A 24499-nucleotide genomic window follows, 5' to 3' on the forward strand; every position below is an offset into this window, starting at 1 on the left:
AGGCAATTATCCATGGAGCTGCTCCCTTGGGGTTGTTCAATACAGGGGTGACATGTATTTGGAAATTACCCCAAGGCCCTTCTGCTGGTAACAGGAGGCTCTGTGGCACACAACCCTCAGGGACCCCTAAACACTCTGGTAAAAAGCAGCCTGAAAGGCCACATGCATGGATGGGCAGCGACATCGTACATCAGGGCTGAAGCACTCAAACACAATCATTTTTGTTCCCTGGAGCTGTAAGGTTTCCCTGGGGCCCTTCATGCATGTAGGGATAGGGACCCAGTTTTAAGGAGAATATCTGATAGTAACTTGATTCCCTTTTCCTGATATTTCTCCCTCCTGTGTCACCCAAGAGACCTTAAATACCAAATTATGCTTCAGCATACAGCCACCTAACCTTGTTACAGGTGTAAATCCTGCTCCCATTTATAGCCTAACTCCGTTTTGTCTCCAGCCTCATTGCAAGGAAGGAGGAAGGGTACCCGCACCAGGCTCCCCGGGGTTTGCTATCCTACTCAGGCACAGCCTTCGCATCAAACTACCAGTTATCTTTTCAATTAATTGTAGGTATCATAGTGGTTGACAGGACAGCCTTAATACCAAGGGATAATTTAACATGACTAAACTGTAATCAAAGTGTTAATAGCCTCAGAATTTAATCTGTGCAGAAGAAGTAGGATTTATAAAAGGGAAAGGACGACCAAGGCTAAGATGAATAATGTTAGTTGTAATATTACAGCTAGTTGTAATAGTATAATTAGTTGTGATATCCAGAAATAAAAATTACACTGCTTTGAATTCCAGGACGGGTGCCAAAAAGGAGCTGTTAGTCACAGAGATGAGGAACAGTTACACAGTCCATTATCTCATAAACCGCAAGGCCCAGAAATGAATCCTACATGCCGCAGGAAGACTGAGACTCTGCATTTTACAGCAATACATAGCTTTTAATTTTAGCCTTTGAACCAGATCCTTTCTGATTACCAGTATGTCTTGCTTTCCCATTTCCACCCTGAAACCAGCTTGGAGACAGCTATCCTCAGAAGCCCTCCTGGCTGCTAACAGCCCCCAGCTGAGCATCCCTTTTCCTTCAGGCATGGTCCCAACTTGTCCCTCCTGGCCAGGCTGGGGCAGAGCAAGCTCAGTCCCGGCATCTCAACCTGCTCCCTTCCTCCACCCTCGCCACAGTCTTGTGGAGTTAAAAAAAAAAAACAAAAACACAAAACAAACCACATCAAAACCCAGCCTTTTCTGCTCTTTCCTTGCAGGGCAAGGATGCCGGGTGATGGTTTGGCTTACCTCCATCATCGGGTCCTGCTTCCTTGCGGGGTTAGGCAGCCCCTGCTCTTCCCTGGCTCCATGTTCAGGGCCAAACAGTTTAATCTAGTAATACACTTCTAAACCCAAAGTGCAGAAGGCATCGATAAAGCTAGTATTCAGCATCATAATGTGTAATCAAGAAGCTGTACACAAGCAAAAACTGATGTGACTGAGAATCACTTTTTTTTTTTAAATTATGATGGCAGCCAGTTTTTACCATCTTATTGCTACTCACTCATATGACAGACACAGAAGCAATTGCTTGAGCTCATAGGCACTTTCTGAAAAATTACTTTGAATGACCTCTATATTAGAAAAGTTATTTTAAACCCATTATCGCTACCTGAAAGCAGGAAAAGAAATTAAATGCTTTTTCAGGTTGTGCTTATCCTTTTCTCCTTAATTTCCTTGTACATACTTTCTTTTCTTCCTCTCCTCTCAGTGCCAGAAAGAAAAAAGTATGCTTATGAAGGAGGAAAACTGGGAAAGGAAAGATAACTCTCTCTAGGGAAAACAGGCAGGAAGAAGAGAATAGAAGTAAAGTTGTGATTTATTTATTTTTTTTAAGAATGGAAATCACCTGGGATTGAAATAACTGAAACTTTTGTCCTCTTCTCACACACACACATCCACCCCACCCCCTTTTCTTCCTGGTCCTGGCTGACTTGCACCTTCTGGCAGGCATGTAGGTGCTTGTTTTGCTGCTGAGGTTTGTTGCTTCACAGGACAGAGTCACCAGAAACGATGCTCCCAGGTGATGTTTGTGTAGGGATAAAATGAGCACCAAACTGGGGCTCCACTGGCCCTTCCCCTTGCACCGCTTCCCTCGTGCACAATCATTTTGCTGCAGCAATGCTGCAGGCTTGCTAATGCTATATTCTTGGTGTTTTATATATTGGGAAAGACACTACTTAATACATCTGGGGAAGTACTTCCCCATATACGCACGGGAGCCCTGGCGCAGAGGCAATTAAACACTCCAAGCTGCACATGCTCACACAATTACCTTTTGTGACCGTCACTAAATAAATGCTGCACTGAGCCAATAAATCTTACAATGGCCTCATTTTTCTAGTGACGATGCCTCCAGCGAGGCCTGTGCAGCCCAGAAAGGAAAAAGGTTAACTTTTTCTGAAATTCCCTAATCTTGCTTATCTGCTGCTTCTCCCTAAACATCTGCCAGCTTCAGGCACCTGTTATAAATATCAGTTTGTCTTGTGGTGGTTCCTGGGGTCTATCAGCAAACTAAGCAATTAGTATTGTCAGTGAATCATTCATTAACTATTCAGTTTCACCTAACCTAAGACTAATTGTGTATTAATTCCTATCTAGCAAGATCAAATCAATTAAAAAAAAAAAAACAAAAACAAAAAAAAGAAAAAAGGCCATGGGTAAATATCAAAGATCAATAGGTAATAAGTGAAAACATTAATTAAAATCTTATCTGAATGCTAACAAAAACCACAAAGTAAAGTGGAGGAGATTATTTTATATCAGGTCATTCTGATGATCATCACGCTTTCTCCTCAGTTCAACCTCAGCACTACTTGAGTACACGGTGAAAGGGTCGGAGTAAATTTTGGGCATCATAAGAAAGACCTTCTCCCTTCCCACCTGGCAGAGACCTCATGCAGGCAGTTCAATGCCACTTTGAGGGTGAAGAATGACCACACAAAAGTGGAGTTTTCCTGCACATTTTCCCCTGTGAATTTGGAGCTGCAGCTACTGACCTTACTGGCAAGGAGGCAATTTTACTGCTAGTTGCTGTTGTTATCTGTGCAGAAGGATCACAGCTATTAAAGGGGGAGCAGGAGCTAGTTCCCTCTTGTGTGTCATCAGCAGAGGTAAATAACATCTATGCATCTCTGCTGTGCAAACTAGAGAGTAATTAGGGGGAACTGCTCAGGCCGTTAAGCTGACAAGCTGATATCTGTTCCTACCCTTGGAGGTTTAGGCTCCATGCTGTACTCGATTCCTGCTACAGCTTTTAACAGTGTTAGGCCAACAAGAACACGAGACAAAGAAAGCAAAAGTGCTACGGCTAATTTTAAACTATGCTCGGGTACACCACTTTCAACAATATCAATGCCAACAGAAATATCAAAAAGTTAATCTCTATCAAGGCCAAGAATGAAAAGAGAAAAAAAACCCCAATAAATCAGTCTTATCAGATTGATACACCCAATCTTGTTGCGATCCATTGGGCAGGTTTTGTTGGCAGGAAAGCTCACAGGCTCAGTCTGCAGGAGATGCACAAACACCACTAACTTCAGATCCTCTCAAGAAACTTGAAACTGCAAAACTATCTCCCCAAGACACACCAGCCAGGCGCTGCTATCCTGCTCACAAGCAACACGCTAACATACCTGCAACAAAGAGGAGACCTTGGTGGTGAGCATAAACAGGAAAAGGATGAAAAGCCCTGTTGACTTTCCTACCCTCCTGCTCCCTTGCCTTATGCCCTATTTATGCCATCATTGGCATTGTCGCTTCCCTCTGGCCGTTCCCCTCACCTGAGGGCTCCTTCCCCCACCTGAATTCTTTTTTCTGCATTAGCTCTTTCCTATATGTCACTCGGAAAGTGCCTCAGTGCAGTGCTGAATCTCCAGAGGAGATGGCAACCCTCAGGGTCCTTAACAGAGACTTCATTCCCTGCAGGTGTTAGGAGCTGCCATTTCTTACCTTTCTCTCTCTCTGTCTCTCAGGGTTTTTCAGATTTCCATACCTAAGCATGCCATGCTGTTTTGATCACTGAGGTAACTCATTACACAACACATAAGCAGTGGGTTTCCCTGGTACTTCTATTATCTGGCAAGAGTTTCTTTACGTTCAAAAGCAGAGCTGTACCCTAACCACACACGTTCATTGATGGGACTGAGTGCTATCCGCTGCTTTCTGCTCTTCCGTCAGTGCAAATAAACGTCAGCTTGCCTACAGCAACTGGGTTTCTTGGGAAAAAAAACCAAGACAATTTATTGCAATAGCTTATTTTTGGAAAAAATAAAAACAAGTGACCTACAAGCACTATACAATGAGAGCTTTCACAATGCTGGAAGTGTGTATTGGCTCCACCTTTCCTATTTATGCCATTTTTCTCCCAGAGCCAGGGAGGGTGCACAGGAGTCCCTCTGATCATAGCTGGTTGGGAGGCCAGAAGTGGATGGCATTTGGACAGATTATCCAGTCTGAACCTTCATAACCAATGATAGTGTATGAGCACAAGCACCGTGGGGTGATTCAGACCCAAACTGCTGGATTGCAGGTTTGGCTCCAAGCACCCACCTGTTTCTCAACGTCTCCATTGCATTTGCAATCGCAATTGTTACAAAACTCTCTTTTAAACTGAGCTGGTCAGGACATGGGTGCTCCTGGAGGGACTGCAGACTGCCGCATCCTCTAGATTGGAGAGCGGCATAGGGGTAACCTGATGCACCGTGTTTGACCTAACCCCATCCTTTGCTTTTGGGGCTTATAGTAAGACAAGCAATTTTTTTTCATCCATGTGCATGAGATATATCAGCTCTTTAAGCATCCCCTGCTTTTTTCCCCCCTAGATCCTGGATCTGATGCTTCTCACTGTGCCTGCCTGCAGCCAGCCAGGAGCCAGCCCTATATCCAGGTCTCCTTTTTTTATGCTGACTCCCATTGCACTGGGCTGGAAACTGCCAGCAAAGCAAAGGAAGGAGAGCAGAGGCATTAGCATCCTCTACAGATCCATCCCACTGCCCAGCTCTCAGTTGCAGGTGAGGCTAAAGCCAAAAGACCTAATGAAGCACAGAACAACAGCTACACTCCTGACATGAAAGATACAGCAAGCTTTCCTTTTCCGAGAAGTTAAAAATAAACAGTTTAGCTTTCAGCAAAGTGGTCTGATTAGAGACAAACTACACAGATTTCCATGGAAATGGAATATATTGTTGCTGCTACTTGATCTTGTTGAAATGTATTAAGAACACAAACGAGTACAATTTCAATATCTGGAGAGTGCTAGTGTATTTTAAAATTTTAAATTAAATTTATTTCTTTTAAAAGAAAGCTGGCTGATTTTAGTTTCTTAATTAGTTCATTACCACTGGAAAGGGAGTATGCTCTTGTAAGGTTATAGAAAAACAGAAACAGCTGCACCCCGCAACAGAAGAGATACAGACATAGGCAGTATCTGTACAGACAAATCAGGGACTTAAGATCCTCTACGTACTTTATTTCCTCTCTAAAAAGAGCAAAGAACTGTTCTTTAAATCATAAGTCTTGCTAAATTTAAACCAATTACAAAACAGATACTAGCTTCTATGGAAGAAAGATTAATCCTTAAATTTTGTTCACTTCTTTTAACGTGTAGGAATACCTCATAAGAATAAGGCCTGCCTACGCATGCTCTGGAAGCAAAACAAATCAATTAGTTTGAGTTCTCATCTCATTACTGCGGTACATTTCTCCATAGGGAGGTTTCTTCCAAATGAGCAGTGTCCTATTTCAGTCTAACCCAGATAGTAACAAAATAATCACTCAAAAGGGGGTACCACTGGCATGACCTTCACTGTGATAAATACTAAATACAGGTGTGAACAAAATGCTGCTTTGCTAGCACAGTTGTTATCTTTATAGACATGCCCCAGGGTAGGATCGTCTCCAACATTTCAACACATACCAATGGGATGTTGCCACAGCAAGGCCCAACTGAAATAAATTTTCTAACAAACAAAAAAATCCCAAATCTTTGTTCTTAGTTAGAATAAAACATTGTGATGGCAACAAGAAAAACCTCCTTCCATTTCTTCTTCCATTTCCTCAAAGTGAAACTTCAACAGAAACTATAAACACTTTAGGTTTTCATTTTGACAGCGTGACATTTTTTTGACAGAAATTTTATCTTTACTGTAATTTTAGGTGACAGAGCAACTTGAGCTTCTAACCAAAAGGTTGCTTGTACTTTTTATCTGTATATTATGTTTTCCTATAGGCTTGCAACTGGCACATGCTCTGGTTCCAGTAGTGATGACTCAGGAAAGAAATTAGAACCAGGAAAGATTTGCCTACAAACCAAAGACAACCTCAGCCTGATTTAGGACAGCCTTCCCTTGCAGACTAGTTGCATCAGGTATTGATCAGCGTAAATAATTATCGATACTGTGGCTCAAGAGGCTTTTTTTTTTTCCTCTTCTTTTAATACAATGGCCTCATGAAACCAATCCTGCTGTTATCTTTGCGTTACACTGAAGACTCTGTTTGGCTAAGGTTTACTATATGTTTAATATGAAAGATTGTCCATGAAAACATTTAGGAGGGGATCCACAAAGAGATGCAGGCACTGAAATACATAATTTCCAGTGCCTGCTAATTTTCATAGCCCTGACCCAGGTGACGGAGCTCTTCATTGAATGTACAGGGAAAACCACACAAGACAGCAGCTATGGCAGTTACTTGGTAAAAAACGCTGATGAGGAGAGTGGGACATAAGTCCCATTCCTGGATGTAATTAGGTGGCTTTGGCTAATGAGTACAGCAGTCATCAAGATGGGGGAATTGTTTGCAAACAACAGCCTTGGTAAGGGTGTACATACCCTACTACAGAATCCTTCCTTTTTTGCCATTTCTCTTCTGTTTACAGACACTTTTTGCAATTTCCTGATGATTCTCTCTTCTCAAATAGGCTAATACTACACTTTCATAAGCTGGGTCAGCTAACAGCTCCTCAGTGTTTGATGCTTGCAGCCACATGGATTCCCTGTGCAAACTTAATTGCATTAAGGACTGGATTTAAGAGCAGCAGATCAATGCTCAGGAGAGTTGTTAGGGCAAAATACAGAGACCTCATCCACAGATGAAAGGAAGAACACCACATAATAATGACAGAAAAGGAACTCATCAGCTATATTTATTTTCCTTCATTGTGCTGTGCCTTGCAAAAAAAAAAAAAAAAGAAAGGTGTATTCAGCTCACCACTTTAGTAATTTTGCTTTTAACAATATCTGAATTTGTATTCAATCAGCAGACCCTATTAAGTGAAGTATCTTTTGGACACCCAGTGGTTTTGACTGTGTATGTATCCTTCTGTTCCTGGCCAAATATATTTCCATTTCACTGCTTGCAGGAAGATCACCTGAGGAGAGCAGAGCAGAGCCTGCCAGCCCCATGCTTTCCCCAAACAAAGCATTAGGTATGCATCAGCAACTTTTATGTACAGTCCTTCTTTGTATATTATTTTCCCTTTTATATCACCTGTACAGACTATGCTGCATTTTATGTAGCTAGTTTGGGCTTCGCTGTCCCTTGCGCTACCCGCTTTGTGCAGCTCTGAGTGTGGCGTTCGTTCCTGTGCAGTTTTTACTCTTGCAATTGGACACCCTCATTTCACTGCTGCAATCAAGCTGAAAGGCATTGCCATTTGGATGGTGCTAAACAGGAGCCTCCTTACAACTTCAGGCAGATAGTTGGGAAAATTGTAATGAGGCACTTATGCATAACCTCCAGCACATACGGACAGATTAACCAGCAAACCACTCCTTTGTTGTGGTGGGTTTTTTAAAAAGCTAACCCCCTTTTGAAATAGGCCCATGCTTATTTCTTCCAAAGTAATGATAATTGATTCAGACCATCCTGAAATGAATTCAAGCTCAATAAGGGTCGTGGCCTGATGAAGAGGTGCACCTTCGCTGTGCAGAAGAATCCAGCTTGCTTAGGAGGCTGCGAAAGCGGTGGATCTGCAGGTGGGAGGTTAATTTCCAACAGCCTGATTCAGCAATAAAGCAATAAGTACAAAATCCTCCTCAGACCTCTCAGACGCAAGCGCTTCAGAGGCACTGAGAACAGATGAGCTCCCTTCATTATGGGCTCTTTTTTAACAGAAAGCTTAAATCCCATTATTTTGCCTGAATCAGTCTCTGTTTTTGACTACAGTTATGTGTAGCACAGAGTTATTTACATATTCATTTAGTATAGCTGGGGGACCAGCAGGCTGTAGTTAAAAGTGTGGCACGGGTTTTGGGGGTGCTCAGACATGGGAAGCACTGGCAGGGTCCCACGGTGGGGCTAGTTTGCAGCTCCCCTGCTCCCTCCTTCCTAGCCCTGAGGCAAGAAGAGGCTGAGCAATGGATCACCCCCCTGGGACACTGGGCAAGACTGGCTTTCCCTGCCTTTTCTTCAAGTGTTAAGGTGGCAGGAGGAAAAGGGCTTCTCTTAGCTAGCGAACAATGTCTGTCCCTGCCACTGTTGTTGCTTTTAGCCCACTTTCTCAAAAGCAGGAGTGAATTTGGCTTCCTATTTCTTACCATTCTCATATGAAGGAAAGCTACAAAAAAGTAGTATTGAGGTCAACAGGATCACATTTATAAGCCATAAATCAAATGCAACAGACCTTGAACACTTAGTTGTAGCTTACAGACCACGGCTTTAAATGTCCTGTGAATCTTGATGCTGTACTGCTGGATTTTGTTTCTGCAGCATGTGGAAGGCTAATCAGCAAACTTCCCCAGCCCTGGAAGGGTCTGTCATCTACCATTCAACAGCAAATAGCACATGCAGCATCACAAAATCCCAGCTTCTTTCAAATAAAATTGTATTAAGTAAATGATAGCACCGAGCTGCTGATGTATTCCCTGTGTGCAGGACTTCTAGTCTGCTGCATGTTAGACTGGCTTTGTGTCTTACATGCCTATGTTTTGTCCTCATTACACGTAGGCATTGTACTTCACTGGCTGTATTACCCTTCCCTTTGAATCCCTCTGTTCTCTTATATGATGCTTTGTGCCACTCACGAAGACAAAGTCTGGTGAGTATCTTTTCAGTTAGGGCAAGGACTTCCCCTTCCTGTACATGATCAGATTTTTCAAAACAGAAATAAAATGAGCTTCTGCATGAGAGACAAAATAGTCTCCATGTGTGGGAAATAGCAATTCTCATGAACAAAAGAGTGAGAAACTGGTCATGCTCCCTTAAAAGGTGATGAAATATTTGTCCCTTGGTTCACAGAGGAGGAGAGAGGTTTGAAACACATTACTGGTGAATCCACTAAAACAAACTTTCCAAAGAAGTCCACCACCATACAAACGCTTACATTCAAGAGCAAATATCACTAAAAAATTGCAATGTGCTCACATGCATAACATTTTGCATAGTCAACATGGGCTAGAGTTGCTCCCATTTGAAGTAAGGCAAACCATGACCTCCAGATCTTTCTTTTTCATGTTATGCTTCACCTTCTGCACAGCACTATTTATGTCTGGGTTCTTCTTGGTGCAGACTGCTTTGCAGTTTAAAGAGAACAGTAGTTGCTATTTAGATGGAAAAAAAAAAAAAAAGGTACCCTGCCTCTTGTTTGCACAATTCTCTCCCTTTAAATGAAAAAAGAATGATGAAATTTGATTAGTTTCTCCCTTCGAAGGAGAGGAGCTGTGGATCTCAGATGATGCAGCTCTTCTGACACAGTAAAGCTGCGCTGACGTGCCTGTGCAAGCCACCTCCAGCTCTTCACTGCCCATTTTACAAAGATTACATCACTGATGGCTATGCTGTGTGGGAAAGCAACACAGCTCTGGGTGCAGGCAGGTAGGACTGCTACTCCCTCTGTCACTGCAGCAACAGTCCCTCACTTTTCCAGCTGTTCATTTACTGTTACCGGGAGGGAGAGGGATGACTCTCATGACATGTCACAGGAGAGCTTTCCTGTGTCTGCCTGGTGATCAGAAGAGGAATTTGTAGCTTCCTGGGGTTCATTAGGATCCTGCGCTGCAGTGACAAGCAGCCTGGCCAAGCTACAGGTAAGAGAAACATGTTTATTTAGCCATCGGCAATTTAAAAGCACTCAGCCTGTTGAGAAAGGGCAAGTGCACATTCAGTACTTGCTCCAGGCAGGAGCAAGACCCACTTCAGAAGCACATGGGAAAGAGGAAGATATTGTTCTTGGGAGGTACCTGGAAATTTTACAAAACCTCTCTGCTTTACACTGCCTAAAATATCCATGAGATGCATGGAGATCAAGTAATGGAGACACCATGGGATGGAGAGACATAGAGATGACAGGCGATACCCTGCTGCCAGACAGGGCAGGCAAAGGAAAAGCCAACACCCCCTCCAAATGAACACATGTGGAAAACGGGCAGTTCAGTCCTTGCAGCCCTTCCCATGCTGAAACACAGCAGTGGGGTCAGAAATTACGAGACTGTCCAGGGACCCTATTCCCCACACCCATCTCACCAGCATATTTAAAATAATGGAGAGAAGAAAAAAAAAAAAAAAAGCCCCTGATATGCTCTGTGGGATAACGCACAGGAGAATAGCAAATACGGCCCAATTGTGGATGGCAAGAACAAGAGCGAGCAATATCCCCCAGCTTTCCTGTAAGCCTGCTTGTGGCTCACCAGCTGGGGAGCTGCAGAGGTTTGGGAGGGCAGAAAGCAGACCCCCAGGGATCCCCCATGAAGTCAATGCACCTGCCTTCTTGGAAGACAAGAATGGCTTTTTATCACATAGAGATGTAAGTGATTTTCTTTTCCCTTCATGTGGAATTAGATAATTTAGGCCCTTGCCTTAATACATTATTGCCCTTCCTGATAATCTGTCCAATAGAAGTTACACTGGATTTTTCACTGACAGTACAGGTCAAAGTTGGCTTACTGTGTCCCTACTCCAGAAAAACTTCTGTTATCAGCAAAGAAGTAGACACCAACCTCTCAAAGAATGCTTCCAAGGAGTCCTGCATCCCTCAAAGGACAGCTGGAAAATCTGGCTTGGAAAGGCTACATTGTTTAGGCATTGCAGATAATTTAGCTGAGCTATGGTTGAGGCTACAATTAAGGGGGGCTGGTGGTATGCGAGAGGCAGGTTGTGGAGCACATGTGATGGCAGAAACACACTGAAATACCAACTCTGCTGTCTGTAATTGCATAAGCAGCTTCTCAAAAGGATGGGGAGAAATATCCCAGGAAATTGGCTGAGGTTATGGAGATAATAAGTATTTTCAGAAATCAGCACCACTGCCAGAAAATAAAGTGGAAAACCTCCCCCATGGAAACTAGAGAAGGCAGAGCCAGGAATGCTGGAGCAGGGAGAAAATGCAGAGTGATGAGAAAACCAGATAAATGTTAGGGGAAGACTCCCTTCATAAAACAATCTGCTGTGGGGAATGTGAAAATTAAGTTGGCTCTTGGAAGAGAGGAATACCACCCAAAGCTGCTTTTCTGAGGAAGGGGATTATCTTGGCTTGGTTCCCTACCCCTTTTAAATGCACAAGGGAATTTAATTAAGCATTGCTACTTTCCTAATTGTTGAGACTATTCTCAGAGGCTCCCAAGACTTTCCAGACTCTGCTGTGTTGGTCTGGAGATGGAATTTCTCAATTAACAGTAAGATATGGCAAGCAGTGAGGTCTGGGGCTCAGTACCCTTGGTCAAATAGCAACTCTGTCAGTTTATGAAACATTGATGTAATTCTGCTGAGATGGAGCCAGCTGAGCAATTTATTTTGCCTGTTCTGTTCCTGCAAATTCACATGGAGTTCTCCATAGGGTATGAGCACAGTCTTTGCTTGCTCTGTGCCACAAGCCATCCTGCAGTGCTGTTGTGTGCTCTGCTCCGGAGGGGCCACATTTCACAGGCTATGCATCCCTTATATCTCAGCCTAAAAGTGGGAGGGTACGCTCAGCCAACTTATAGGATAACAGCTTTCAGATCCTCTGATGGGAAAAGCCACTGTGTTATTAAAACTGGTTTGGCCCCGAATGTAGGTTTACAATCTGTTCAGACTTCAAAAAAAGCTATGTTTGGGGCACCACTGGTCTGCTCCTGGGACTTGTAAGTGTACATCTCAATACATAAAAGCCATCTGATTTTTTGCAGGTGTGACTTCAAATAGAAGAAAGCTGACAGAGTAAGTGCTCAGAGCTTCCAGCGCTTGTTAAAACAGTTCAGCCTTGAAATTACATAAAGAAGGGGAAATGAAAAACAATTAAACCCTCTTTAGCCTCATTGCAAGCTTTTGCATTTTTCTACTCAGAAGCTCAGCCGAGTGAGCAACACGAAGTGACCACAGATCCAAGATGAGTAAAATAATAAAATATTCCTATGGCAAGATGCAAGCTTACCCTCCTTCCCCTGCCTTCCCAGCTTTGACTACCCTTCTGACTCTCAGATATTTAATTTGTCAACAGAATCCTCAACTTCAGGGCTCCAGATAGGAAAAAAAATACTCATGTCAGGGATTTCATCACTTCTGATGCCTTCTGCCATGGCAATGACTCTCCTTGGGCAGTGCATCAGCCTGGGGGACAAGGCTAAGCATGGAGATGTCCTACCACACAACCAAGTGGGGTATGCAGACTATTTGCGTCCAGGCACCTAATGCCACCTTTTATCCAGGGAGGCTGTTACCCAAACCACTTCATAGCAGTGTGGTGAACAGCTATGTGAACCCAAAAGCAAGCTCAGAGCAGAGGAGAGCTCCCTGGGATTTGTCTGCCAGCTGATGCTCGTGTATAACGTGTCTCAGAGGCATGTGCTTCAGCCAAACGGGGCTGGTGGGATGACATGGGACATGCTCTGGCTGTCACACCCTGCACCACTAGTACTGCTCAGACCTAGTGCTCAAAGGCAGAAACACTAATGTCACCCAGAGGACCACTGCAGGGACTCTGACTTTAATACAGTCTCACTAGTGGCTATCTTCTTTATTTTTGTAAGCCGCCGGGCTATTCTTCCTGAGCCCTCCTCTGCCTCCTTCCTTCTCCAAAATGACCCAACAACCTGAAGCAAATATTTGGAATTGAAATTTCTGCTTGAAGAGTAAACTTGTTACAAGATTAATAATAAGGGATGGAAGAGTGATAGACAGCTACAGGTATCACTACAAGCCCTTCCAATAACAACAGATTCAGACCAGTGTATCACGTCTTACACATGTATCTATATTAATAGCTTGGATCTCTTCTGGGATTTGGCAGGAGATCTAAAGTTGTATTAATGTCTTTTTCTTGCCTTGTCAATAAAAAAACCAACCACCATTAAGCAAGGTCCTAAGCTGTCATGAATTCTTACTAGACATACTGTAATTGCTATTCCAAAAGGAGAAAGGTGCAGAGACTACAACTGTAAAAAAATGAGAGACGCTGTTATGGAGATTTAAAGCAAACAATACCTGCGTTATGTCCTCTCCCCTCCAGATGGCTCATGTCTAAATGGCTTTCTACTATTGCTTTTTTTGTTTTTATTTGATCTGAGTAACTTATTGATTTTTTTTTTTTATGGCATGACGTGATGAAATCTGAACTGACGTTACATTTCACTAATGTACAGCTCCCTTGAGCCAATATCAATTTTGTCTACGATGGCTTTGCGAGGGCAGAGGTCAGCTGGGGGACTTTCCCCTTAGCTCTGCTACAACCTCTTGAGTTTTCAGGACACTTATAAATAAATCAGACGTTCACGCTTCAAGAAACGAGACAGATTCTGAAGGGTTTCTCCTGTCCCATGAAAAGCAATTTTTGCTTGAATGATATTTCAATCAAAACTGATCAAGGATGACCAGATCCAGTCCTTGAATATAAGCAGAGTAGATATAAAACCTGTTGAGTGTGCACTGGCTCTTTTTCAGAGTTTGGAAACATGCTACAGTCTATACACGTGTAACTCACACCCTGTGGCTACACTCATTCAGCCACTGCCCCTATCTTTGGCTTCATTTAAGACTGAGTTTCCCCATGAACCTAGCCTACCCAAAGGCCAGTGGGATAACCTATTTCAGCACAATAACCTGCCACATAGACACTGTTTAGGGGGAAGACCATATCACACATAGTTTACCTCAGCTGGCTGACCTTCCTTGCTAACCCTATTTCTCTGCTTTCTGGGGTAATGCTGGCTAACCTGCAGAATTAGGGTCTCAGTCTTTTTTCCCTTCTGAATTCCTTCTCCCTTTTTGGGCAAGAAGGGACTACAACTTGGGACTTCTTGGGAGAGAGTTTGCTGCTGTGACAAACCCTCCCAGGCCCCAAGAGGCAGGCTGTGCTTCTCAGAGCCCACCCAGGAAGAGAGACCACCCCAGGGGCATTTTTGGCATATCAGTGTCACCACAGGAGCGGGCTACACTGTCAGCTCATTGGCAACTTCAAGCAACTTCTCTGGAAGGATGCCAGCCCAGGACCAGAAATCACAAATAAATTTCCATATGTTGTCAGGATGAATTTAATTTATCAGTGTCTGCAGCAACGTGAATTTGAACTCACTTGTCTGATGGACTAGGTAGAAAAAGCTCTTCTTTTACAAATACAGGACTGACTAGTCTGTGAAAATCTCTAATTACTATTATTACTATGTTTTACTGAGTCTGTTTGGGCTCCCACACTTCCCTGTAGCCTTAGCTGAGCCCACCCAAATTCTATTAGCTGAGGTGGTTTTCCCACATAGCATCTGCCAGATTATGCCTAATAACGCACAAAGGTATTAGCTTGACAGGCGCTCCCTTTTTCTCCCCCCCCCCTTTTTTTTTTTTTTGCTCAGAGTATGATGTAAAGCAAGCTGAAGCTTCTCTTGCTTCTGCCTCTGATGGAGCAGAAATCATTCCTTGGAGGCAGGGCTCAGAAATGGTATTAAATCAGGGCAGGGGGGAAATGCAGATGAGCTCTTTAGCTAGACTGTCAACAGTGCCCCCAACCCCCAATAAATCTTCCCCTTCCCCCTTTCTTTGCAACTGACAACTCCTTCCCACCATTTCTCTATTTATATTGGATTAAATGACTATATACATGAAGCGCATCTAGCACACAGCCTGATCAGAGCCTTGGACTTGCATGCAAAGTACTGCATTCTCACCAAGGGTGATCCAAGGAAGCCCCAGCAGAGCCAGCCTTGGGTTACATCTGTACTGGGGCAGGCTAGGGAGTCGTTACATCATGCTTTCTGCCCCAAAACCAGAAGGCTGAAATGTCCAGCTAATCACCACAACAGTTTCCACCAGAACCACAAGGTCCAGAGCAGGCTATTGGTCCAGTAAGATACTACAGGACAGTGTAAGGGTACATCGGGTCCAGCAGTCACCTTTTACTTGGCCAGTACTCTTAGTCTCCTTGCATCACTCACCCCCAAGTGAGTCTAAGAAGATGGAGCGTAGCACACACTGCCTGCAATCCCCATGGACTTCCCAGAGAAGATGCTCAGAGGAGATATTCAGAAATACTGCTATGAGGATGGCTAGGGAGAAAACTCTTGTCCTTCCCTTCACCTCCAAGTTTGAGAGATTAAAACCAACAAAATTAAGTGCTCAAGAGTAGGGAGAAAAATCCACACAATAAAGTCTGCATTTTCCTGTTTTTTCCCCTCCTCCTCTCTAGTTACTCAGTTCTAAAATGTCATGGGAACAACTTTTTTTTTTTTTTTCCACAGGCACACTTACTAGGCAAGACATTTGAAGCTGAAGTATTATCTTAAAAAGTAGAATGGAACAGTGGGACTGACCTTGATCCTAGGCTTAAACTATCCCAAATTTAAATGCCAGTTCTCTGAGAGACCTGAAATCATTACTTGGGCTCTGGGAAGTTAAAAGGAAAGAAAAAGTAAATTTCTACTCTTCTCTTGCAAACTGTGAGGATTAAGATGCTAGGGATTATGAGTTTTTCAGTCCTTCAGCAATGTCTTTGTTCATCAGCAAGATCTGGCAAGATTAGGTGATTAATTTACTTGCTGATGTGAGAAATGTTCAAGTTCAGAGGATTTTTCTTGTCCTTACCTGAACTCTCACTGAAGAGGAATTTTTCAACTGAGTAATGATTGATTCAAAACCAAGTTATAGGTCTCAAGGGAAAGACATTTAGGGTTTTAATTCTCAACAGTCACATCTAATTCCTCAGTGAAAGATGCCACAACACCAAAAGAAGGAAATTGGTTACTTAGATTGAAAACAAGTTGAAAATTTGTCATAAAGAACAGCTTAAAAAGGTAGGTAAAAAGCCAACATGTTATAAAGCAGAAACAAACCCAGCAGCTAAGAAAAGGGAAGAAAAAAAATAAAGTCACAGATCTGTGGGATTCATTTCTCTGATAGATTTTCTTCTTCCATCCACTGCAATTAATTTTGGGTCAGATGGTTTGCATCAGGCTTATTTCTCTTGATCCCCAAGAGTCTTAAAGTTATAAGGCTGGGTAACGATCTTCAGCCGCTGAGAGGCTTTAATGCAGTTATGAGAGCCCTCTTTGGGGAAGCAGCGTGGTTTTCATTGCTAGCTTGACTGGTTCAAATCTGCAGAGATTACATAAAATCAGAGACCTGGAACCTCTCAGGGGTTTCTTGACAGCCTCTTCCAAACTCCAGCATTTTTCAGCTTGAGAATGCTTGTTTTAAGGGATTTCCCATGGAAAGTCGAATGGCAAATAACATCTTGAAAGCCATGGAGGATGTCTGAGACCAAGAAATTGCCTTTCTCCCATGTCGTGTTTGAGCATGTACACTGAACAGGAAACTAATGACCCTTCTTGAATAATAGCTTCTCTAGAGGGGATGTAATTAGTCATACTCTCTAATATTGCAAACGTGATAACTTTGATAAGAAATTGAATATAGAAATTGCTCCAAAGCATTTGCTTGTAATATCCCAAGGTACTGAACTGGCTTCTGTGTGTTTCTTAGCTTCCTATCCTGTGCATAATGGATGAATCACCCACAAATACCACCAAGCAAGCGACAGCTACTTTATTGTATGGCTGACAGTGCTCCGTAGGATGCAGAAGGACATGGTAGAGGTTGCCACTTTCTGTGTGCACCGGCATGCCTGCTGCTGCTCTCTTCTCCAGCACTGTTTGCTGGATCTTTTTCAAGCATATTCTTGAAAAGCACCTCAAAATTGATTTTACGCAACGCAGGTAAAACTTTTGGAAGTACTGCAGTTATGTCGAGAGGCCAGCACTCATTTTCAAAACAGATTTGGGCTGGCATCCAAGGGGTTATTTAGGTGCCAAACACCCATTTGGTGGGAGCTGTAGGCAAGGATCTCAGTGCCTGAGGCTGTGAGTGCAGTGATAGCCCTGAGTGCTCACAAGGCTCCCAGAGGATTACAGACGTGGGCTAACTCCACCACTGCGATGTTCTCGGCATGCACTGTATTGCAGCTTGGTAGATGAACTGCTCTCATAAGAAACCCAGGGCCATTTTGCATTATTCCTCTCTGAATAAGACTTTCATCCAATCCCAAACGCTCACTCTGCGAAGATCAATCACACTCCTATTCCTTCTCTATTGTTACCAGAGCTCATTTCCTCTGTTGTTCTTCTGTTAATTAGGGTAATTCATTCAGAAATGAAATTCAGTCCTATACAAAGGCCTTGGCAAACCTAAATGCTGTTGAAGAGAACATGGGGGATGCTAGCCCTCCTAAAAAGAAGGAATTGCACTGTAACTTCTTTTGGCCAAGTTTCATAATTAATTTTGAAGTGAGCTCTTTAGAAAGACAGTCTCTGTGCTTTAGTCCACCTTAATTATAAAAAACCCCACCCAAACCTTATTATTTATTTCCTCCTTTTCCTTGCTCATTTTTCTCTAATTTTTAATAATTTTAATTAACACCAGAATTTCTCAACAGCACGTCATCACCTTTTTCACTACAGGTGTTAATTGCAGACTCAAATAAAAAGGTGAAGAAGAAATTGAGGTAAGCATCAAAAGAAGCACAACACTGTTGGATGTATGGAAGAACAATTACTTGCACAGTTGTCTTATTAGGGCTTTGGTTGGTTTATAAGCAAATTTTAAAACTAATTTTTTATATCCTCCCACCTATACATATATTTTTTAAACAATATATACATGTCAAGATATTTTCTTTTTTTCCAAAGAAATTCTTTTTACTCAGATGTACCTTGGTCAGAACAGCTCACAGTCAGATCTGAAACACACTCAGAACCTAAAACCTTGTGTTCATTTTTACTTTCAACATTGATTTTGGAAGATTTTATCAGTATGTGGCGCTATTCATACCAAATATTGAGGGCTTCGAAAATCTTGACCTAATATATATCAGTTATCTCTACGCACATCCATATGTACAGTTACATATATGTCATATATGGGCACAGCAATGCTTTCCACTGATTATATCCCAGAGCCAACATACCTTATTGAAATACATATGTATAAAAGTGAAGAATACGGAATGACAGAACTTCATCTCACAAAGTGAAATCTTTGGGAAGTTTGGGAACAATTAAGACTTTCAGCCAGGGAAACCTCAGAAACACAGGGCACCTTGGATAAGAAAAGGAGGCAGGTGGTGTCTCTATAGGCCAGCTATAGCATCCAGTCCTATTTCCCAACAGCAACAATTTCATATCAATTAGTCAGAGGTCAAAAGCAGCAGGCAAACAACTCAGCGAAACAAAAATCCCCAAGGCTTCCCAGGACACAGGGAGGTCAGTAGGTAGGTGTTTCCCAACAGAAAGTAGGCGTTTCAGCACTCAGTGCAGGGGTGAGATGGTACCCAGGGCTGCCTGAGAGCATACAGGGAAAGGACAAGGACAGCGCTAGTGATCTCCAACACGTTCTCTTCTGCCCAGGGATTAAACATAGTTGCAGTCCCTGAAAGCTTAACCAGCAAGGATGAGGAGGCTGCGAGTCCATGGCGGTAGGAGCTACAACTTCTTTGGTTGCCACAGCTAAATCCTCAGGACGGTTTAGTGGCACCTCTGGGCCCTCAACCCTCACCGCTCACAGTCCCACATATGGACACAGGAGAAATCAATACAGCAGAAATCAATGCAACAGAAGAGTGGAGCAGACCGCTCAAGGTGGAAATCCCTCTAATTTTCCCAGCTTCACCTGCCAGAGCTTGTGAGTCAGAGCACCCCATCCTTGTCCTCAGCCATGCCAAAAACAGGACCACAGCATAACTTGGCTGCTGGTCTGATCTGCCTTCAAGGTGCACTATCCCCAATATCATCCTTCCCTGCTTTCCCCAAAAGCTCAAGAGCCCCTTAGCTACATCCCAGGCAACGGGAGGCACTGGTTGGCCTGGGCCAAGCACTTCTCTACCCCACCAGTGCTGCTCAAGACACAATTAACATATCCCCGAAGCCCTGCGCACCCTATTGGGTTCAGGTAGGATCTGTCCAGCCATGGAGATGCAGAAGGGCACTTTCCTCTCCTTGCCTGCCAGAGAGCATGGGAAGGATGGCAAGGGGCTGAGGACACTTGCCCACATTGACAACTGACATTAATATGGAAGGATAAATCCTGTGGCAGGTAAAGATATATCTTTAGATAATAAAGAAAATAAAGAGACATCTGGTAGATCATAACATGTCCCTTTTTTGCCCAGTACTGACCCCTGAAGCACATGAATATTTATAAGAGCTTTGTCCATACTAATTCAGAATAATACAATCATCTCCATTTTACAGCTTCCATATGCGCTCCTACTGCCTTGCATCACACTGTCCTTACTAGTTATGACGCTTAAAAGAATTAAGACGTCTTTATTCTTACCTGCACGTTAGATTTTCTCTCAATAACATCCAGTTACGCCCTCATCTTTAGCCTCAGTCCTTTTTATTCCTCTTTGAAGTCCTTCCAGTTTTCATTCTGCATCAGTTTTCCTCCACATCCTGCTGCAAAACAAACATGCATAAGTCCTGATGTGAGAAACACTAGGTACTTCCAGACAGTGCCGAGTGATTTCTCAGCACAGGGACTGAAGTGCAACATGAGCTGTCACTTCCAAGGCCACTGTCCCTGCTTCTACATAACTCCTAGGAAAAAGTTGTCTTCAGTGCTGAGGTTTTGTGCCTCTCAAACATTGAGCTGTCCTCTGGCATTCAGCATTTTCACTTGTGCTAGAGAAAGGTTCCTGCACTGCAAATTCAGACTAGGGAAATGACATGTCTCTCTAGGGCCCTCTTTCTCCATCACTGAATTTCCCCTAAAAAATTAATCACTTCCCATTTTCCAGGTTAAGTTTCTTAATAATTTGTATATATTCTCTGTTCCTTCTGGTTTTTTTGGTACATCCTGGTTTGTGTTATTCAACGTCAATATCAACTTAGGTTTTAGTAAGTTTTTGGCTTCATTAATGAAGGTTTTTATAAAAAAAAAAAAAAAAAAAGAATAAGAATAAAAAGCAGACTAAGGGCTGCTTCTCTCCTGCCCCCACTTCCCAGTCCAGCACAACTCTCCACCCTGAAAAGAAACAGTGCAATAATTTGCTGGGCAGTCCCTCAGGAAAGGTTCACTTGATTTAACTACAATACTTCACAAGCCTTTCCAATTTAAGCCCTCAAAAAGAGCCTCAGAAGGAACACTGCTGCATGCAGCCTCACTGCTTCATTTTTCTAAAGAAGTCCTTTCTGCCCATTAGATGCTCACTTCATATTGGTTTGGTCCCCAATTACCCCTTCATAGCTGGCACCCTCTCCTTTCCCTCCGCATTTCATGTAAACCAGCAGATCGCTTATGCCCCGTGCTCCTTTGCCATCTCCTTCAACCAGTAAAGAGGCAGGACAAAATAAGATTTTTGAAGGCATTTTGAACAGGCATGGAGGGTCTGTACTGATCCTGTGTTTGAGGCACAGCCTGGCAGTTCTGATGGCCACTCAGAGCACAATGATGATATTCTCCATTTTGCTTGCCCTCGTTTCACTCTGCTTTTTGACTACTCAAGCTTTCTATTTCATTGCTTCCCCTATTTCCCTGCCAACTTTCCTCAATTCCCAGCACTCACTTTCTCCTTCAACTCTTGCGTACTCCCCTGTGAAATGACACTCTACTCTCTTGTGGATTTTCTTCTTCTTCAGGGTTTATTTTCTTTTTCTTTTTTTTTTTTTCTCCTGATTTCCATTTTTCCAAAAGGAACTAAGACCTGTTCTGCTTTAATCACTGCTCCAGTTCGCATCCTCCAGCCTTCTTCTAACCCCTTTCATTTTCACTGCTTCCTCCCAGTGGACCTGGCCCACTCAATTTTATAATTCCCTAAAATTTACTTTCTTAAATGTAGTGCTATGTGCATAATTCATCCATAAATTGAATTTGTTTCCTACTGGGATAATCATACAATCCTCTACAGCACTTTAATTTTTTTTTTTTTTTTTTTTACATCTGTGTTATTCTTTCCTTCCTTGTAACTATATACATAAAGATACATATTTGGGACAGGAAAGTAGAAGACAGCAGATCATGCTTCAAAACCCACATTTCCCCCTCCTTATGGAGATTTTGCCCTCTTCCCAGAACCAAATACTGTTCATCTAATTCAACAGGGCTGACACTTCTAAGCAAAAGAAAGCAGACATTGCTTTATGGCAAAATACAAGTTAGCCAGAGCCAGATTGTAGCTGATGTAAACCAGAAAGAGATCTATTGTCTTCAGAGAAAATGCATCACTTTCTAGCAAAAAATCAAATTTTAAAAAGATCACTGGAGTTGTGCAGATACAGCACAGCTGAGAATCAGGACTACCTTTAAATCTGTTGGGGGTTTTTTTCTTTCTCTTAAAATTATGAGCTAACTGACTTTTCACATTATTTTTTGAGCCATTAATAGTGTGGAGTCTAATTTAGAAGCAAAGCTAAAGCGCAGGAAAACCAAGCAGCACAGATGACAAAATTATCACACCTTCCTTGGTACTGGCAAGCAGGATGAGGGCTGAATGCTTGCACATGTGGCTTACTTGCATTAGTGTGAAAACCAGTGCTTTGGGGAAAACCCCCCCCACCATATTTTATTATTCAAATCTGATTCATTTTTCATATTAATTCATGACATGAGATCCATTTTTGTGAGTCTTTCCTGTCAGGAGTGAAACATGCTCACATGTATCTTTAATATGGTTTTATTTTTCAAATTATCACAGGACAAACAGCAATGAATAACATTCATACAAATGTGTTGCCTTTATATGTGCTTACTTCACAGTAAGTGAGAAGAGAGAAAACCAACCCAAACAGACAGAAAATATACAGAGCGTGACTATTTGTAACATATATGCAAAGAGTTTCATACAGCAGAGACATATCCCCGGGCTCCTTGCTGCTCCTATAATACAAATAAGAAATATATAAGTACCTCATAAACCAGCTTGTTGGATTTTATTGCAAGAAATCCATCAGCCATCATATTACCATGCAAATCCTCTTATTGCATTGTCTGACAACAGCATTTCAAATAAAAAATAAAAAACCCTAACAACGTGGAAATAAATTCTTTCTTTCATGTGTGTCACCAGCTCCCATTAACAATAGTGGGAATTTCTGTGCAGGGACCTGTCAAGGTGAGCATGGACTGCCCACCCATCTCCCCTGCTCAGCAGACTAATTTGTGAATCGCTGCATACACATTCTTTTTCCCCGAGAGAGCAAAGCAGGGAGCCAGGAATAAAAGATATTAAAAAACCCCAAGAACCCAAGAATCAGGACAGTTCCATAAAATAAAGGTGCAGAATTATGTATCTGCTTGCTCTTTAACAGTCTCCTGAATTAGTGAGACAACCCCCACCACCACTTTTCTATGCCCCGCGGCTCTTGGAAGGTGCCTGTCAGCCCACATCTGAGCAGCAGGACAGAGTTGCAGCTTGAGAGTGGAATATGCTGGAAAATATTAGAAAATTGTATTCATCGTTTTTCATAGAAAATGTAATTTCCCAAAAAAATGTAATTTCCTGATGAAAAATTTCAAATCCTTTCCTCCAGTACAAATTTTCATAAAACAGATTTCTTCCAAATTCTGTATATAAATCAGAATCGGTCAACTCCAAATAGTGTCAGAGGTAAAGACTATTTGTGGTCTTTTCTCCTGCTTTCTATCCAGAAGCCTTTATAACTTCTTTCCTTTTTAAGAGCAATGTAGAGAATGCCTGTCAACATTAAACCCCACCACTTAAATATTACATAAAACATCAACCCTAGATGTCCTCTGACTTTTAAAAAGAGGTTACTATTAGTTTTTCATGTTTCAGAGTTTTCCTATCCTCTGCCACTACTTGAGAGACCCAAAAGAATGTGGACAAATTTCAGTCTAAAGAAAGCAGTTTTTAATTTCACTTAATCTCATTGTTCAAGATGACGGAAAGAGTCAATCCTATACTACTTTCCCCTTTCCATACCACAAAAGCAGCTAAAAAGTGGGGTTGGTTTCCAGGAATACAGCTTCTGGTGCTAAGTGCCAGCGTCAATTACAATTGGTAATGAAGATTTCGTGAACCTACAAACACCATGGGAAATATCCGGTAGCTGCACTGACAGGCTGTTCTTAAAATGGCTTGCCTCAAGCATGTTTTGTGTAGCTGCTACTATAGCATCTTAGACCTTGCAATATCTTCACCACAGTGCTACAGGTCAGGGAAGTAATATTCTCCCTGTTTTACAAAGACGAAAGGGAGGTGCAACAGCAATTACCTGCTTCACGCTTTTGAAAAATCCTACAAGGAATTTAGCCACCAAAAGCAGCGATTCCCCTGTTTCTCAAAACTCTGGCCTCTACCATCAGAACAGAAATCTCAGTTTGGAGACTGAGCTTATGTGGAGACCACTCTGATCCCCTCACCCCCTTCTCCTGCTACCAGCCCTGGCCAGAGATCTGGGGAACAGACGTGTGTCAAGTTCCTTGGGCCTCAGCCATCGGCATCAGTCTTTCTAGAGACACCTGAGCACGACTATGAGGAGAACTGGCCCTAGCAAAAGTTCATGGCCTTCCTCTGCTCTGGCCTTCTGAGCACCCATCCCAAACGACTCTGCCATCGGCTAAACGGTGGCATAGCTGCCACCTCCGCTGAACACCACCGCGGCAGCTTCCCTTCCTTCGTACGATCAAAAACTGGCAGCACTCCCCTGCCCTTGTCCCATTTGATATATTGTACGTAGAGACTTTACTAATATTTCTTATTTGCCAATACCTGCAGATCTATATAAACAGGAAACAGCTTTTTAATCAACAGTGTTGAATAAACAGAAGCAATAGAGGAACAAATGGTTTGCTGCCCCCCTTGAGTGCCTGTGGAGCTAGAGACTGTGTAGGGAGGCTTGGCTGTCAAGTGCATCACAGGGTCAAGATGTATTTTGAATTTATCCTTTCGGTAGTGGCGGGAAGATAAAAGACAAAATTATAATGTAGTATAAGATATAAGAAAGTTAAATGGCGCATAAACAAATCTGATGCTATGTTTGACCTATGACGGAGGGAAAGAGCTGGATATACTGCAGCTGTACATCTTCTAGGAGAC

The 24499-nt window shown here is 42.6% G+C and overlaps 1 long non-coding RNA gene across 2 annotated transcripts in view; it reads right to left on the bottom strand.

Annotated features, from left to right (window-relative positions):
• The window catches only part of LOC138686124 (uncharacterized), a 65842-nt gene that overhangs the window by 10674 nt on the left and 30669 nt on the right, over nucleotides 1–24499 (bottom strand). Inside the window, exons 3-4 of one of the 2 annotated variants that reach the window (XR_011325473.1) lie at nucleotides 19777–19898; nucleotides 18672–18782 (exon numbers count right to left, since the gene is read on the bottom strand). This is a non-coding gene — a long non-coding RNA (uncharacterized lncRNA). Of the gene's footprint in view, nucleotides 1–18671; nucleotides 18783–19776; nucleotides 19899–24499 lie in introns of those variants that run through there. The other variant, XR_011325474.1, reaches the window with a different exon arrangement.

The sequence above is a fragment of the Haliaeetus albicilla genome, chromosome 7, assembly GCF_947461875.1.
Source record: "Haliaeetus albicilla chromosome 7, bHalAlb1.1, whole genome shotgun sequence".
In the NCBI taxonomy this organism is placed as follows: Eukaryota; Metazoa; Chordata; class Aves; order Accipitriformes; family Accipitridae; genus Haliaeetus; species Haliaeetus albicilla.